This window comes from Dipodomys spectabilis, unplaced genomic scaffold (assembly GCF_019054845.1).
Source record: "Dipodomys spectabilis isolate Male_0828 unplaced genomic scaffold, ASM1905484v1 ptg000046l, whole genome shotgun sequence".
Classification (NCBI taxonomy): domain Eukaryota; kingdom Metazoa; phylum Chordata; class Mammalia; order Rodentia; family Heteromyidae; genus Dipodomys; species Dipodomys spectabilis.
In genome coordinates, this window is record NW_024870723.1 from 905,725 (window position 1) to 923,827 (window position 18,103).

Genomic DNA, 18,103 nt, shown 5'->3' on the forward strand with positions numbered 1-18,103 from the left:
TAAAGACGAATGGCCGACTGCAGAGGCTGTGCAGGAACGAGGGCCGGGCCTGTCTCTCCCCCTCCCTTATTTTTTGTCTTGGAGTTGTTCCACGATGCAAACAGTTTGGAAATTTGTGATAGGGTCTTAACTTTGCACTTTTCCAATGAAGGACATGAGACACAGAAGTGGGAGTAGCTTGGAGCTCACACAAGGAGGGGGAGACCTCATCTGTTTCGCTGCTTATTCTTAGACCTCTCTGTGAAAATTGTACCCTCATTCAGGCTTCCTTTCATTTTTTCTCTCACATTCCCAAGCTTGCACATTTCCTTTTTTGTTTCCCCTACTTCTCCCCGTCCAGGAAAGCCTTCCCAGCCCTCCACCACCGCCATCACGCCTGGAGTTCCTCTGTGTGCCTACTGTGTGAGGGAATGATCCAACTCCCTGCTTGTCTCAGGAAGGTGAACACATATGGGCTTTGCCTTCCTCATTAGGTGGGAGTCCCTGAGTGCAGCCTCCACTCAGTCTCACTTCTCAGTCTCTCTTCTGTCACATTGTATACTATTTGGGACTTAGGCCTATGAATATGGTCAACCTCACAGTGTTTCTGTTGACTTGGCATTTATGAAAGAAGAAAGTTCTAGAAGGAGTGGCTCCTGCAAAGGATGTTTGGAATGCCATTTCTGTGTCTCACTTCTTGCCTGCACTCTGCTTCCCTCGTCCTTCCACACACAGTATATCTGGCTGCCTAATAGGCCTTGAGTTCCAGCATGCCTTTGTGAGACGGGTCATTAGCCTTCTTCTAGCCTATAAATAGTTGCTATTGCTAGGGTGTGGCCCTACGTGTGCCATTTGATGGACTGATCCAACTAATCCTCCCTTTAAGAGAGAACCCTGTTCTGAAAATAATGGAGAGGAATCATCTTTCTATAGCCTGCTTTATTACTTCCTTTATACAATGGATAGAGGGACTTTTATCATATAAGCAAGCAGTTCCAAAACATGGTTTCTGGACCAGTAGCAGCAGCATCACTTGGCCACATCAGAGAACTTCAAGAGCTTCTAGATCTTACCATTGTGTAGCTGAGAGCACTGAGTTATAATGAAGTTACCCTCTAGGATCCTGTAACTGGGTTGTGTTGTTAGGAAGATCCTGTTTCTGTATTTTGATGGAGCCATATTTTTCAATCCATTTATGACTGCAGGCTCCAAAAATACATCATATGTACAGATGGAGATGAATTTGGAGCAAAGTGATCTTAGTTTTCACGCACCTAAAATTCTCTTGTCTTATTATTGTATGTGGTAAGAAGGAATATTGCAGCAAAATGACTGGTGTATGTAGAAGGGAACAGACTCACCTAGGGTTGTATTTTAACAATAAAGAATGTAGCTAAGCTGTTTTGTGAGGATATAGGGCCTTATTCAACTATAACTGGAGAGCCATTTGTCTTGGCCATGGCTAAATGGAAGCGGTTGGACATTGGAGTTGAACCACAGTGACACGTCGCAGAGAGGATTCAGTAAAGTCGGGGAAAGATTTGGAACAGGATCAGTAAAGTGTGATCCTTGGCCATGTGAATCACCTATTTTTAATTAATCAGTTTTGATTGAAACATAATCATGGACATTTGCTTATGGCTCTGTTGTCACTACAATGGCATGGATGAGTAGTGACAACAGAGACATAGCCCATGAGATCTGAACATTTTTACTCTTGAGCTCCTTACAGAACCTTTTTGACTCTGATCTACAAGACTAAAATAAAGACAATGAAAGGAGTTTGAGGAAAATAAAAGAAGTTTGTTTCTTATGTCTTCTTTAGGAAATCTTCATTTTTGTCTACATTGCTAACTTAGGCTTTCATGTAAGAAGATTCTTTTTAGGATTCACTAAGTGGAGAGAAGCCACACATAGATTATGCTTTTGGTGTGTGCCAGAAACAGACTCCTGGAGAGGACATGGGAGCTGAAAGGGAAATAGGAGCAATGTTTAGATTGATGTACTTTTAATGGGTGGTTGTGGTCTTTCTCTGTGTCTATATCTTTATTTATGAATACAGAGCTGTAAGAATTGAAGCCATTAATATAGATAAAAGGTAGAAAGGCTGAGAGTAAAGTCACTAAGAAATCCTGGTTGGTGACAGTTTTAGCAGTTATGTATAACATGTATACCTATGAGTTTCCTGGTAACCAGGACAAAGAAGGAAACACATTGTATTACATAACTCTCCGGTCATAAAAAGTGGATGAGCTCAAGAGGAGAAATAGATACTTTGCTGCATGAACAGATACATTGAAATGCATAACATATTTTGAAATCTATGAATTTAAAGTATGCTCCTGCAATACATTGGGATAAAATCTTGACAAGTGAAAAATCTTGACAAGTGAAAATACTGTAACATTCAAAAACAGGTGCGATTTTGTAATTTTCCATCACTCCTAACTAATGGTGAAAATGGGAAAAGTAATAGCAGAAAAATAACATTACTTTCCTGACCTCCAGGTGCTTCCACGGCAGGTGCAGAGCTAGAAAACTCAGGGACAGTGAGATGACCCTCACAGACTCCATTGTCTTTGCAAGGACGTGGCTGAGTCTGCATGTATGTTTATCTCCAAAGGAAGAGTCCTTACATACTGCTAAGTAATGGATAGAGGCATTAGAGACCCTACTAGGTATTAGGATTTGAGACTCTGCCTTGTACTGTCAAAGTAACAGGGAGTAACAGCTTCATGCTCTCATGAAGCTTATGATGGGGTGGGGCTTATGATGGGGTTGATAAGAGATGGCTGTTTAAATAACATTCTGAAATGTAGACAAAATAACATCTGGTTCAGAGTATTATATATACAAATGGAGAAGTCAAGCTGATCTATCATTCTCTAGTGGGTTTCTTTCAATCATCTTCTTTGTCCTCTACAGGAGTTGAAAGAGTAGGAATCTACCTCAGACTCTTAGAGGAGAATAGCCATCCTCCTCTTACATGTGGAATCACCATCTCTTTTTTTTTTTGCAAGTCTTCTCTGGCTTTCCTCCCAGTCCTGTTTTTAGCCACTGACTCCCTACCCCCACTGCAAGTACATTACTTTTTTCTGGTCCTGGTATCTACTAACCTCTTCCCTGACTCCTCTTTTGTGTGGGCAGCATCCTTCCTGCAACATCAAATGCTCTTTCTTGCTTCTCTTGTTCTTGCAATTCAACACATTTTTTTAAAGTTGCTGCTCAGCTATAGTCTCTCCTCTGCACTTTCACCCCTAACTTCCAGAAGCATAAAGTCCCTTTCTCCTCAGTGGGGTTTCGTAGCATGGTTGTGCCTCCTTGTCAACAGGATGAGAAGAAGAATAATGTTTTTATAGCTTCTACAACTTACATTTAGTGAGGTCATTATGTACCAAACATCCATTTACTCATATACCCATCATTTTACTAATTTTAGGATAATCCTGTGAGTGCTATTTCTCATCCTCTAAGTTCCTGTCACTGCTGAACTCCTGTCATTGCCCCTATACATTGGAATGCATATAGAACAGACAGAAACTATGGCCCAGAGATATCTAAGGGGATATCATAGTGGAATTGTTCCTGGACCATCACCGGTTACAAAACGTTCAAGTGAACAAGTATTATTTTGAAGAAAGAAGAACGAGAAAGAGAGAGAGAGAGAGAGGGATGGATAGAGGAGAGAAATTTGAGTACATCTCACAAGTATCAGATTTTTTGAAAAGGAGAATGGCTCATTTCTGGGACCATCAATTCAGTTTTTTTAAGCGTGCAATCAGGCCTGAGTCTTTTCCCTAGGCTGAGTGTACAGCTGTCTGGTAGCATTGTTTCCTGATGTAGCAAGTCAGGAAATGATCTTCTCTTTAAAGTGGGCCACGTTTTTTTTCATTCTAGGAAATTGTAAGTGCACCATTTTTGAATATGAATATCTTGAGTTTGTTAGGGAAAACTGTGTAAGCTATTTCCAATTGGAAAGCTGCACTGACCCTGCAAGACCATTTTCAGGTGGGAAGGACAAGGAAAGGAAAAATGCACGAACCTTTATTTGATGCCCTGTGGGAATGGGCTAGTGAGGGGATAACCAATGTGGAAGACCAAAAGGTGTTGGAGTGTAGGGAAATCTGGAGCGGAGCTGTGAGACCTAGAAAGGGTTAAGAGATTGGAAGGCCATCTCAAACAGCACTCAGAAGGCTGAGAGCTGGGCCCTGGAGAGATCAAATAGTCTAGGCAAAGCAAGAGGTTCCTACATTAAGAGTAAGATGCTTGGGCACCCAAAATTTAAGACCCTGGAGATGAGAAAAGTCTGTGTTAATGTTGGAGTGTTTATTGCTTCCCTCTGCTTCCTAAGATAAGGGAGTCAGTTATCACTTGTACAAACGATGTCTCATGTTGATGATTGTAACTGCAAAGATAGATAGATACCCTAGTATCCATGTACCAGTAGTCACCCCTCCCCTTCCCCCACTGAACATGTTAATGGGATGTTGGGATTCAGAAGCCGTGTGAGCACTGGATCCCCTGGTGTCTTCCCTTCCCTATTTTCTCTCCTTTCTCAGTGATTTGGCATTGGCATGGGTATCCCATTGTCGTGTTGTTCCTGGTCGTGGCTAGCGACATTAGAGAATGAGAAAACTTGGAATGGAGCACCTAGCCAAGAAATCTGTCCTTAAGACCTGGCCTCAATACCCCTCCCTGTTCTTTCCATTCCAAAGCAAACATTGCATGTATGAATGCAATAGGGTCACCTAAGTGGGCTTGCTTAGGTACCCCAAGTCTCAGGTCTTTTTATTGGTAATATGATAATAATTTGGCTTTTCAGTCCATTCAATGATGGAGGATGTATTTTGCAAACACCTTAGGCTTCTTCCAGGCACATTGTGGGGGCTGGATTTATATTTGTTGGAAGAATCTGAGCCTTCCTTTGGTGGATTTCGAGTCTTAGACATCAAGCTAGCCAATCCCTGCACTTCATATGGACAACAAAGCTTTCCCAACTCCCTGGAGTAGTCGCCAGCGGCAACTGTTCTCCTCCTCCTGCACTTCCAGGTGTTTTCGCTCTTTGACTTCTTCTTTGTTCCGTCTAGATCCCACATTTCTTCCCCAGCTGCAATTTTACCAGTGAATTTATCTCAGTTTTTGGTATCCTGTGTTTTTTATTTGTCTCAAATTGTTTATATGACTATATATATAATTTTTTAATCAAGAAAGTACTAGAATCATAATCCCTACCCACAAGGCAATCTATAAAGATTATCTTGGAATTATATTGAATTTATATTATAATGTTGTGTTTTTAAAATACATGTAGTTTCCTATGTGTCATAGCAAAAAATGTAATGTTTCCTTGTTTGAGTATGTATGTATTATATTTCACTACCTCTTTCCAGGGAATGCAGAACAAATAGAAACACAATTAAAATTCCACAGTGTGGTGCATCCTTTTCTTCTTTCTCTATAAAATCACTTTCTGAGTAGCCTCTTTCATCTTTCAGTTCAGGAAATGTTAATGTAGCTGGTGAATTGTTAGAGAGGTATAAACCCTGTGTGGGAAATGAGAGAGAGAAGCAGCTACTAGTCTGAAGGGCTCCTCCTGCCATTTTTATCCAACTGTGGAAGATGGGACAGGCACAGCTGGGAAAGGCTGTTGGGCCCGAGTGCCCTTCTGTGAAGTCGGGCCATACTGAACAAAACTGGGGTCTATACTGAACAAAACTGGTCCAGCTCAAATGGGTTTCATTGGATCAAGGGAATCTTCCTCCTAGAACACATGCCTTCCCTTTCTCCCTTCATTCCCTTGCTTTGACATGATGAAACTTGACAAGATTAATAGGAGAGGAAATAAAGTGTAACTGTGAATACCTTAAATCATTGGGGGTATGTGTTCATAATGCATTGTGACTGAAAACTGCTTAATCATTTGTTGAAATAAAACGACCTAGCTTGGCACAGTGGCTCACCCCTGGAAACTTAGCTATTTAGAAAGTGAGGATCTATGTCATCCCCCACAAAAAGTTGGTGAGACTTCATCTTAACAGATAAGCTAGAGGTGATGGTGGTGGAGCAAACCTGTCATCTTAGCTACAAAGGAGGTCTCAGTAAGAGGATTAAGGTCCTGTTCAGCACTGCCAGATCCCAGCACTAACTCACCCCCCACCAAACACAAACAAACAAGACCTAACATCTCTGTTTACAGAGTTCTCTGGAGATCAGTAATGCTGTGGTTCAGGATTACAAATAAAAGTTAGAAACACTGAGATGTATACATAAATATTGATTCTACTTGGCAATAGATGAGCCTGCACCTGAATGTCAGCAGTTGGCTAGCATTCACTGCCATGCCTGTTCCTGTGGCCACCGGTTCTGATCCTGGATTATCCATGCTTTGCCTCTTAGTATAACTAAGAATTGCTCAGAGAACTTCTGACATGTAGATTTTAATCCAGAAGATCTGGGTAGGTTCTAGGATAATGTTCACTTTGCTTTTACAAGGAACAGAGAATGGAGCTGATGTACCGTGGCTTGCTTCTCTTGGGAGACCAAGCCAAGGGAATGCAGCAGGCCAACAGGAGAGTATCATACATATCTCTTCAGCAGGAGATTGAAGCAGTCTCAGGCTTGTCAATTGTTTTGTGGTGATGGGACTACAACAGGTGTGTATAAATGCCACTTTCTACAGAGCTCCAAGCTCCATAGCAACCAGAGCTACTGAAAAAATCTCCAGGGCTTGTACCATGGGAAATCCAACTCTATTCCTTCCCACCAGGGCTTCTTAGCTCATTCAGAGTCCTTTTCCACGGACAGTACTGTTCCATCCATATCCGGAAATAGCGTTTAGAGAATAAACAGAGCTATAAGTTCAACCTGTTGTCGTTTTCCCACAGAGAAGGAGAAGGCATTTTGTTCAAACTTTGTTTATACTCACCCATTTGGTTTTTATTCCTGAGCCACTCAAGACTACCAGGTTAGTCTGTAATCCACGGCCCCTCTTACAATTTGGACCAAGTGGAATCAGATGGGGACTTGTGAGTAGCCTCTCAGCTAACTAGATATATGTATGACCCTGTGAAAGACTCCAGGAAAGACTTGTGAGGGAGGTTGGGCTTCAAGGTGGGCAAGAACAGAGGTTTGAGCAGAGAGAGTAAGAGGTGCTGTGTGGTGTGGGCAATATAATTTGCTTAACCCCATACTTGTTTAAACCATATTCCTAAGAGGTGAAGGGAGCACTTTTAATAACCATGCTGAGCCACACTGCGGAAGTGGTATAAATGGGGACTGTACTAGCCAAGTCGTAGCAAGTAGGGTCACTAGATACAACATACTTTGTTTTCTGCCAATGAATTCTTTACTGAAGATCGTGTGACTTACTTTTACTTAACAGAGCTTCGCATGCATGTGGGAGATGGGCAGGGATGTAATGAAACACCAAATACAGCTTCTGGATAGGAAATCTAGCCTGGTGAGCTATTGTTATGTGAATAACACAGATACAGACATTCAGGGTAGGGAGAACATAGCAATCTTCTTTCTTATTTATTTTTATTGTTATTATAAAGGTGATATACCAAAGGGTTACAGTTACATAAGTCAAGTAATGAGTATGTTTCTGTTTGGGCTATGTCACCCCTTCCTTTGTTTTCTTCCAGATTTTCCCTCCTGATCCCCTTCCCATAAGTTTTATACTTCATATTCAACATAGTGTCTAGTGAGTTTCACGGCTGCATTTGTTCACCGTTTGTCCTCCCATTTCTGTGCTCCCCTACCCCAAAACAGATAAATTTACATACAAGACAATAGGTATAGAAAACAAAAACAGCAACAAAGGAGAAAAACAGAACAGAACAAAAACAAAAACAAAACCAACAAAAATCCTCTTGATTCCATATCTTGGAGTTTATGTCAATAAATGAGCCTTGGTGATCCTCTCCTAAGAATATCCTCCTTTGGTCTGAATGTTTGGAGTCCTGTTTAATTTATCATGTAAAAAATGTATTTGGTCTTTGACCATCCAGTGTGTTTACTTATAGATGTATAGGCATATTCTAGTTATAACAAATTAGAAAAACCATGAAACCTATGTTTCTTTGGATCTGGCTTACTTCAATTAATATAATTTTTTCCAAGTCTTTCTATTTCCTTACGATTGGTACAATGCCATTCTTTCTGATGGAAGCATAGAATTCCATTGTGTATCTATATCACACTGCAGTCTTCTTTTATCTGCTGTGACAGAAGCCTCAAGCTTGATTTTTTTCCTTTTTCACTCTGCCTCTGTTTTAGTACAATACACAGATAAGCTTCTGTAACAAGTTAATTCTTAAATATCAGGGTCCAAATAAAATATTTTCTCATGTATGTGAGATATAATGGGTGACAGGCAGCCCTGTAGCCTGCAAGGTGTGGGTGTTTGTCAGTTTTCCATTATTATAATAAAATACCTGAGATACGATAACTTATAAAGAGCAAAGGTTTACTTGGGCTTGTAGCTTTAGAGATTGTAGTCCGTAATGTGATGTGCTATTGCATTTATGCCTCTAATGGGAGTGCTGGATGGCAATGGCAGGAAGCAAGTGGCAGGCAGACTCCTCATGTGGATTACCAGGAATCCAAAGAGGAAGACACTGGAGTCCCACAGCACAAAGGCACACCTTCAGCAACCCAAGCACCTCCTACCAGACACCACTTCCCACAGCACCAACCTGCTGGTGAGGTTAGTCTTCCTCGCTTGCAGACACCTGCCTTCTTCTTGTGTGATGGACGAGGGGGATTGCACTCTGATTTTATTAGGGACGCTAATCACATTATGAGTTCCCCTTCATAATTTTAGAGAGACCTAATCACCTCTCGTGGTCTTACTGCCAAATCTCACACAGGGCACTCAATATATGAATCTTGGGCTGGGAATTTATGTTCAGTCTATATGTTCAGTTGATAACAGATATTTTCTTCCACTTTTCTTTCTTTGCCTGGGACACTTTCTGACCAGAACTGTGGGTTGGGCCCACCTGTGATGCTGGGAACTGTGACTTCTAGTCATGTGGCTTCTCCATGCTTTAGTTCCAGTGACTATTTTTATAGCTTACGGAATCATGAACAGGAAGGAGATTTATGGAAAGTGGTAATTATCATGGTACAATCAGAGAAAGAGAGATGTTGATTCCTTAGCTTTTCATTTAACATCCAGGCCAGTCTTTGCATCACTATTTTTATGAGTTCTGGGATTACAGGTGTGCACCACCAGGCTTGGATAACATGTTTTTTTTTGAGTACTAAATGCAATTTTTTTTCTAGAAATCAGATATTTGTTGACCAACAATAAATCCTCGCATACTTCTTTTTTCCTTAGAGACATATGCATTATTGTTGTGCCTAATTATAGATATTCAATTAATGTTAGAAAGTAAAGGTACCTGATTTAGTCTTGGGACCATAAAAACTTACTGATTATAGACCTGGAGGATCATTTGGAATGATGGATTACAATGATGATGACAGCACTTATAAGATCTTACTAGGGATGGAGCTGTTTTCTATTACCTCAGTAATGTCTCATGATGCTTTAAGGTCTAGTTGTTAATGATAGCCCTTATCCCTTTCTGTTTGCAGAATTTGTTGCCGAAGTGGAGGGGCATGGTCCAGTAAAAAGTAGGAAGTACAAAGGCTTTGTGGTTGGAAAGAAAGTGGCTTATGACTCATGTGAGGAACTGGAGGAAGGTATTTGGAGTCACACTGGATAAAATGCTGAAGGGAGAAGACTTGCTACCCATGAATATGTTGAGTGAAGGAGGAAAAAAGCAAATGTAAAAGTCTTTGTGTCCATCAAACACAGATATATGGAAAATATGTTCACTATGTAATATGAAGTTAGAGAGATTTTGCGTTGAAGTTTGTGTGTGTGTGTGTGTGTGTGTGTGTGTGTGTGTGTGTGTATTCTTCATAATGTTACCATAAGACTCAGAGAAATGTGAGATTAGGATGCATAAAACCCCATATCAGCAGGAGAGCATTTAGGTTTGCTATCACATTTTCTCATTTGCTATGGTGATGTTGAATGTGGTTGCGCTGGGAGGATTGTGAGTTCAAGGAGGACATACTTGTACCTGAGCTCATTTAAATCTACACTATGGATCAGGGAAGGTAATGATCTTTGGATAATCCTGTGACAGCTTGTCTAGTTTGATTCTAAATGTGTTTATTGAATGGTTATAGGAAAGGCCTTTTCTTCTTTTGAGCAAACGATTGGCTCTTTTTGAAGCTGGGTTTTTATTTTCTGGCAGCATTTTGTTTCATTGAATTGTCTTAGGAATGAATGTCCTGCAATTGTTTGCTCCACAGAGGTTTCTTTCTGTGAAGTTGAGATATGTAGGTACATAATTATATATTATATTATATTATATTATATTATATTATATTATATTATATTATATGTGCATTGCCCATATACAAAAGACATGTCAACATTTATGATGGATCCTTGTGTTGTATAACAAGTATTTATTTAAACAAATCCTAGATGGTAGGTGCTGGGAATGTAGTAATAATCTCTTGAAAATAGAATTCATGTCATTGATGGATACTCTGAAGGTGCTTGTAAAAGTTATTCAGAAATAGACTTGTGGAAGTGAAAGCTCTTTTGACCAAGAAGAAAAGAATCAGTCATTACAAGGCAGAATAACAAGAGATAGGAGATGCCCTGAGGAGCTTTGTTTGTCCCAGAAATCCTTGTTCCTACTCTTCACCAACCCTGGGAATCTGATTGCCTATTGCTGTGTCAAAGAGCTCCTCTGCCATTCTGTTGGGATAAGCCATTGGAATGAGGGAGCAGAATAAGCCTGGGGTATTCTTCCCTGGTCCCTCCCTACCAGATCTTCCTGCTTGATTGTGACCCTTTACTGAAGTTCACCACTCCTTTTGGCAATACTGAGATTTGAACTCAAGGCTTCTCAAGGCTGGTACTATACCATTGAGTAACACCCCTATTTTTGGCTGGTTATATTTAGGGTAGGACTTCTCTTTCTTCCTAAGTAAGTACCTGGCAAACGATCCCTATACATTAGGCTTCCTGTGTTGCAGGTTCACATCATCGTCTTCTGCTTTCTGCCATGGAGATGGAGTCTTGAATTTTTTTTTCTTTCCAGGCTGACCTTGAACTTTGATCCTACTGATCTCAGTCTCTCAAATAGCTAGGACAGACATGAGCCATGGCCCCTATGCCTTCTACCAGTTCTTTCAAGTGGCCAACTTGCTATTCTTGCCCTCTCCTTATACTAGGACCTGTTTCCTTCCCTCTTTACCTCAGGCCTTTCCTTGCTGTCAATAGCCATGGAGTATTCCCGGGTGTCCCTGAACCTGCCTATGCCTTGTATAGCTACTTTATGAATGTATTACCCATTTGCTATGTGATACCTGTTACCTGATGGATGAGCATCCCACAGGGTGCTTTTGAAGATAAGGTATCTTATGTTCAAACCTGAAATGGCAGGTTTCCTGAAATTACCATGTGGACCAGATAATTAATGGGAAGAGGTGAGTTTCAGTAATAAGGAACAATATGTATACAGGCCATCTAGCCAGACAGAACTTCATGGGTTCACAGGACCTACTGAGGACACACATATGCAGGGAAAGGAGGTTGGAGAAATGAACTGTAGAAGCTGTTAGGGACTTTGGATTTGACTGCAATAAAAGTCACTGAAGGATTTTATGCAGGAGTGTGTCATGATCAGTTTTGATACATTAGTGCATTAATTTGCTTAGAGCTATCCATTGACACAGTGTGTCCAGGATGCATTTCCACTGTCCAGCTCTACAGTCTATATGCTAAAGTTCCAACCAAACACTACCATCTACACCAAAGTCTTCCCTGCAACTTCCTTTCTACCTACCGAGGATAGACAGAGAGACGTTCTATACATCCATCTTCTGCTGGTTCCAGGAAGCTGCCTAATGAAATGGAGCTAGGACTAAGTTAGCCAGTGCTGTTCAAACAAGCTGGTCAGTATAGTGAGTGATGAGATAGAAATTTGTGTCTGAACGTAAATAGATACATTGCTTTCTTCAGCCAGAAGCCTTACTGTGGGTCACCTAGCATTTATTGAAACATTGGTAAAGTGGGGGCAGCCAGATCAGACCACAGAAGGATATTCATTTCAGGGTAAGATTTGGGCCTTTGTACTGTGGACAATGGCGGGCCATGGAACATTGGTGAGAAAAATGGAAAGTTAAGAGCTGCATGTAGGAACATTACCTAGCAGTACAGGACTGGATAGATCCCAGGGAAGAGAGTGTAGGACAATGGAGACTCAATTCTCTCTTTCTTGCGGTTTCATTCATTGAACAAGAGCTGCTTTATCTTTTAAGGAACTATTATTTACCTCCTCCATTCCATACTAGTTTCGATGATGATTACTTTTGATGAACAAAACCAGAAATCACAATAAAATAGAATAGAATTCTTGAGATGAAAAGTGAGTGAATTGCAGAATGCTAATCTTCAGTTTTGGTTTTTAAGTGTGAGCTGGGGGACAATCTAGCCTCCCTCTGACTTGTGTGAATTTGGAGAAATTACAGAATGTGAGGAGGATTCACCATTTTCACAGTGTTATTCAAAGAAAGTTGATGAATCACCTGCACACCATTCCATGGTGGAGAAGAGATCAAGTATTCCATTAATAAAGGCTCCAAAATATTTATAAGAGAAAGAGGGGAGGGGGAAGCTACCTGCAGTTAGAGGAAAGGAAGAATGAGCTTCTTGAGAATGTTTTCCAGGTAGATGGATTAACTGGCATCAAGCCTGTAGCTCAGTGGTGGGGACAGTGTACCTCCAAGAAGACAGATAAATACAACCTCAGTCTTGTGACTGAAATCTGAGCTGGGAGGGGGAAGGTCTTGAAAACAGAGTCTACCACATGTGGGATGTGACAGTAAGTCCAGATATAGCTATAACTGAACTGGATTAGAGGATGACCAGATGATGTTGGCTGCTGCAGGATGGCTTGGTTAATGGGTAGGGAAAACCCTCATAAATCTGGTGTTGGGGTGATCTGGACTGTAAATGTGCAGAAGGAGAAACTAAGTCTGAGTTGGAGTCAGGCTTCCCTTTGAAATCCTCAGAACTAGACTCCTAAATGATCTGAAGTCACTTTCTGAATATATTTCGGTCCTCACTACAACACTTCACACTGTCCTCACTCAGCTTAATCTTTTCCCCCCTATAAATGCTTCCTAAAAAATTATCAACATATTTTATTTTTATTATGTCATTTCTGAACATTATTTTGTTTTTATATTTTTATTGTAAAGATGATGTACAGAGGGGTTATAATTAAATAAGTCAGGTATTGAGTACATTTCTTTTTGAACAGACTCACCCCTTCCATCATTTTCTCCTAGTCTTTCCCCTCCCAACCCCTCTCCCTGCAAAGTTGTGTAGTTCATTTCCAACATAGTGTCTAGTGAGTATCACTACTGTATTAGTTTACCGTTAGTCCTATCTTTCTGGGCTTCCCCTCCCCAAATCAGATAAACTTACATAGAAGACAAAAAAATACAGAAATCAAAAACAGCAACAAAAGGGGAAAGCAGAAAAAATATCACAAAAAGTAAAATAAAAAACCTTTTGTTTCCACTTCTCGGAGTTCATTTTGATAAGCATCACTTTATATGATCATATGCACAGTCTAGGGCTTGAACTCAGGGCCTGAATGCCGTCCCTGAACTTCAGTGTTCTTGGCCAGCCCTCTACCACTTTAAGCCATAGGTCCACTTCTGGCTCTTATGCTTGTTAATATTGGCAATAAGAGTCTCACAGCCTTTCCTGCCTGGGCTGACTTCAAACCATAATCCTCAGATCTCAGCCTCTTGAATAGCTAGGTTTACAGGCATGAGTCACCAAGCAGCTGGCAACACATTTTCTATGTTGATCTTGGTTTTATTTACTAATCCAGCTAAGTAAACATTTTTTTGAAAGCTGTCTTGTTATTTAATTAAAGCTGGTGGTAACTGGCAAAGGGTGATTCATCATGGTACTCTTGAGAGCAGGTATGAGAACTGATCATTGGATGAGGGGAGGCTGTGATAACTTCAGGAAGATAAAGGAAGAAGTCTAACCCACAACTGTGAGCTTGGAGCAGCCACAGTGAATGGCAGATCCTTCTCCCTCAGGAGGTCAGCCTATGGACCAGCAGGAATTGGGCATTAAGGATGGATGAATTGAAAATGACATCCTAAATATCAGCCAAGGGACAAAATTTTGTCAGTGATAGAGTGGACCTGTTTGATCAATACAGTTCATCGTTGACATGAATCAATGAGTGGATAAAGAAAATATGACATATATACCATGGAATATTACTCATTCTATAAAGTAAAATGATGTCATTTGCAGGGAAATGAATGGAACTGGAGATCCTTATGCAAAGTGAAATAAGTCACGCTAAAAAAGCTAAGTATTATGTGCTCTTGCACCTTTGTGGAATATAGACCTACAGTGGTGATAACCATGATGATGATGATGATGATGATGATGATGGTGATGATGATGATAGGAAATGGACATAAAAAGATGACCATATGAGGAATCCGTGGCAGAAAGGAATAAAAGAAAGATTTCTGAGGGGTAAAGAAGGCTAAAGTAACTTACATATACATGCAGATAGACATATACACATATATAAAGACAGTATAAAAACCAAGGAGAAAGAAGAGAAGGGATGGGAATATAATGGGAAGGGTGGGCTTGTTTAAAGTTCTTTGCATATATGAAATCACAATAAAATCCTACTATTGTTTATAGTATAAACTATTGTTCATAGTAGGATTTTATACTAATTATACTAATTCATATACAAAATAAAAATTCAATAATGTGGCCCAGGGATTCCTGAGAATTCTTAAAACCCCTTTACAATACTCATGAAGTCAGACTACTTTCTCATTACCACCAACATACCCAGGACCTTTTGCAAATGTATTTTCTTTCTTTTTTGGGGGGGGGTCCGGTCCTGGGGCCTGAACTCTGGATCTGGACGCTGTCCCTCAGCTCTTCAGCTCAAGGCTAGCGCTCTAACCCTTGAGCCACAGCACCACTTCCAGCTTTTTTCTTTTTGCTTATGTGGTGCTGAAGAATCGAACCCAGGGCCTCATGCATGCAAGGCAAGTGCTCTACCACTGAGCCACCTTCCCAGCCCCACAGATGTGTTTTCTTATGAGCCTGAGTAGCTTTCTCAGAGGTGACTTGACAAGGGGCATCTGCTGTCAGACTGAAGGAAGGAGCATGTGTAGGAATCCAACTGTCCATGAAGCCAGACATGAAAGAGATGTGTGAAACAATATTACATCAACAACTTTCTACATAGTAGTTTAAAAATATGGTGATATTTTTCATTAAAATATGTTATTGATGCTAACATCCAATGGACCCTTTTGTGAACAAATCAATAAAGATTTTGAAAATTTCTCAGTTTATATTTCTATTTCTGATAATATTCATACGTAAAGCCATAAACACACAAGTTCATTGGATGGGGTCTTCAGCTTTTAAGACGATAAGGAGTTCTTATGCCAAACCACTGAGAATTTGGCCTAGCTCAGTATTAATGTTGAGGGCACATTATTAATTCAGTGCTGCCTGGTCCCAGTACAATAAAAATAATTTGTAATTAATCCTTAGTAATTTCAACAAGAAATGCCAGCAGCAACGATGTAGAGACTGCCTGCTGCTTTCAAAGGGGGAGCAAGAATTAATATGCAGAGACGAACGTGCAATTTCATAAAAAATAATTATAGCTAGGTACCTTTTTAACCCAAGGGCAGGGATCGTGAAAGGTAATTAGAACACAATTTTCTTAAATATTAATTGCAGTTCCTCTAACAGAGAAAGAATCTGCTCTTTACGGAGAAAACTAAAAGAGGAAGTCCACCTGTGGGAATTTCACACGGACAGGCTTCTGCCACAGGAGCCACGGGACATGCTTATGCATGTGGCCATGTCTTTTCTGCAGTCTGGAAAGGAGCATTTTACTAAGCCAAAGCAATACCCCTGCTTTGACACTTTGATTCTGCTATAGGCCTACTCTGTGGTGCCCTTCTTTTTTTTTTTTATTATATTTTTATATTCTCTTGGGTCCGTTGTCCTCCTAGAGATGGAAGGGTATCCATTATTGGATGGTTTTTCAGTGCCCTGAAGCTCTTTCTGGGCCCCGCTCTCAGATGATCTTTCTGTGCTTGTCATTCTCTGTCTCTTTCCTGTTGGCATCCTGAGACTTGACTTCACCATTTTCCTTTTTTGGACTCCCTTGTTTGTTTTTTTTTCAGCATCTTCATCTTCCTCTTTATTCCTTTGTTGAACTAGAGGATGTTTTGAAGTAACTTCCTAAAAAAAGAGGGTGTGTCTGGGAGGCAAATGTCTGAAAATATCTGTCTCCTATGTATTTTAGATGAGAGACTTCATCAGAACCTTGAAGGATTTCTCCAGTTATTTCTTCCAAAAGGCTGATTTCCAGTCAGATTCCTGTTTGTGTACAATTCTCTATATGATTTGTATGATTTGGTATATGATTCCAATCTTCTCTGTCTGCTCCTACCTCTTAGCATCATTTCTTTTTTGGCAGTTTTGAAAGGCCTGGTGATGTATCTTGGTGGCATGAAAGCCCCCTGTTTCTCTGTATCTGATGTATATGGTTTGGAATCCTTTAAATAGTTTTCTAGACATGTATCTCCCTGTCTTCTGCTTGTGAGTTGCCATCAGCCTCTGGGGCCCAGTGTGGTGGGGAGCTGTTTTAACACCTGTGTTCAGGTAAGCGGATTCATATCTCTTTGCTTCTCAGGGGCATCAGTACTCTTGAGAGTCTCACCTGCCAGGTTCTGCCAGAGCACACAGAATGGCTATGTTCAGTGTTCTCCTCTTCAGGCCCTTTAAGTTGAAAGAAAATTCTTCCAAGTTAGTCATTATTCAACTAACTATATCCTGTCTTTTTTATTGCAATGTTTTCTTTTTTTGTACGTTTTTTATTGTAAAAATGCTGTACAGAGGGGTTAAGTTACATGAGCAAGGTAATGAGTACATTTCCTATTGAGCATTGTTGCCTCCTTCTTTGTTTTCCCTCTACCATCCCTTCCCTCCCTTACACAATTGAATTAAGCTTGCCTCTTCACTTATACCTTAAAACAAATTTTTGTGTATGGGAGGAGCTCATTTTTCTTGGGAGGAACAAAAGATAAAAATTTGTGGTCAATTTGTAGTATTAAACAGACGTTTATAGCTGGGCGCCAGTAGCTCACATGTTTAACCCTAGATACGGGAGACTGAGATCTGAGGATCCCAGTTCAAAGACAGTCAGGCAGAAAAGTCTGAGGCTCTTTATCTCTAATTAACCACCAGAAAGCTGGAAGTGTAGTTGTGGCTGAAAGCGATAGAGCCCTAGCATTGAGCAAAAAGAGCTTAGGGACAGAGCCTGGGCCCATAGTTCAAGCTCACAACCAACAACAAAAAAAACGCCTAAAAACAAAAAGCAGAAGTTCATGACTTGTAATTATCCATGTGTTTCCTCACCTGTTTGCTCTCCCACTAGGAAGAAAAGGTGTTTGGTTCAAATTGAGCAGTATCTGTCTGTCTGTCTGTCTGTCTGTCTGTCTATCTGTCTGTCTTTAGTGGTGGGGGTCAAATCCAGGCATTTGTAAACAAGCACTATGCCACTGAGCTTCATTCCCAGCCATACAATTATTTGTTGGATAAACATATGCCCAGAGTGAAGAAGTTTGACAAGAGGAAACATGGGAACTGAGTCTTGAGTGCCAATCCAAGGATTGACTTTTCCTGGTTGGAAGTTCACTGATGGTGTTTTGGGGGAGGTGTCAGTGTTGGCAGTGTAGAGTGTTTTGGTCAGAAGGATTTTAGGTAGAGTAGATTTCAGGTTATAGTATGAGGCTAGGTTGGCAGGAATATAGGGATCCTGAACTGATCATCCTCTGAGAAAAGAACTGAATCATACATCATTTATTAGGAATCAGTCAGGAAACTGTACTGATTTGATCTGGAGAGTTATAGATGACTTTCTGTAACTGGTGGTTCCTATTGGCAGAAAGAGCAGTGCCAAGGATGAAATGGGGGTAACAGTAGACAATG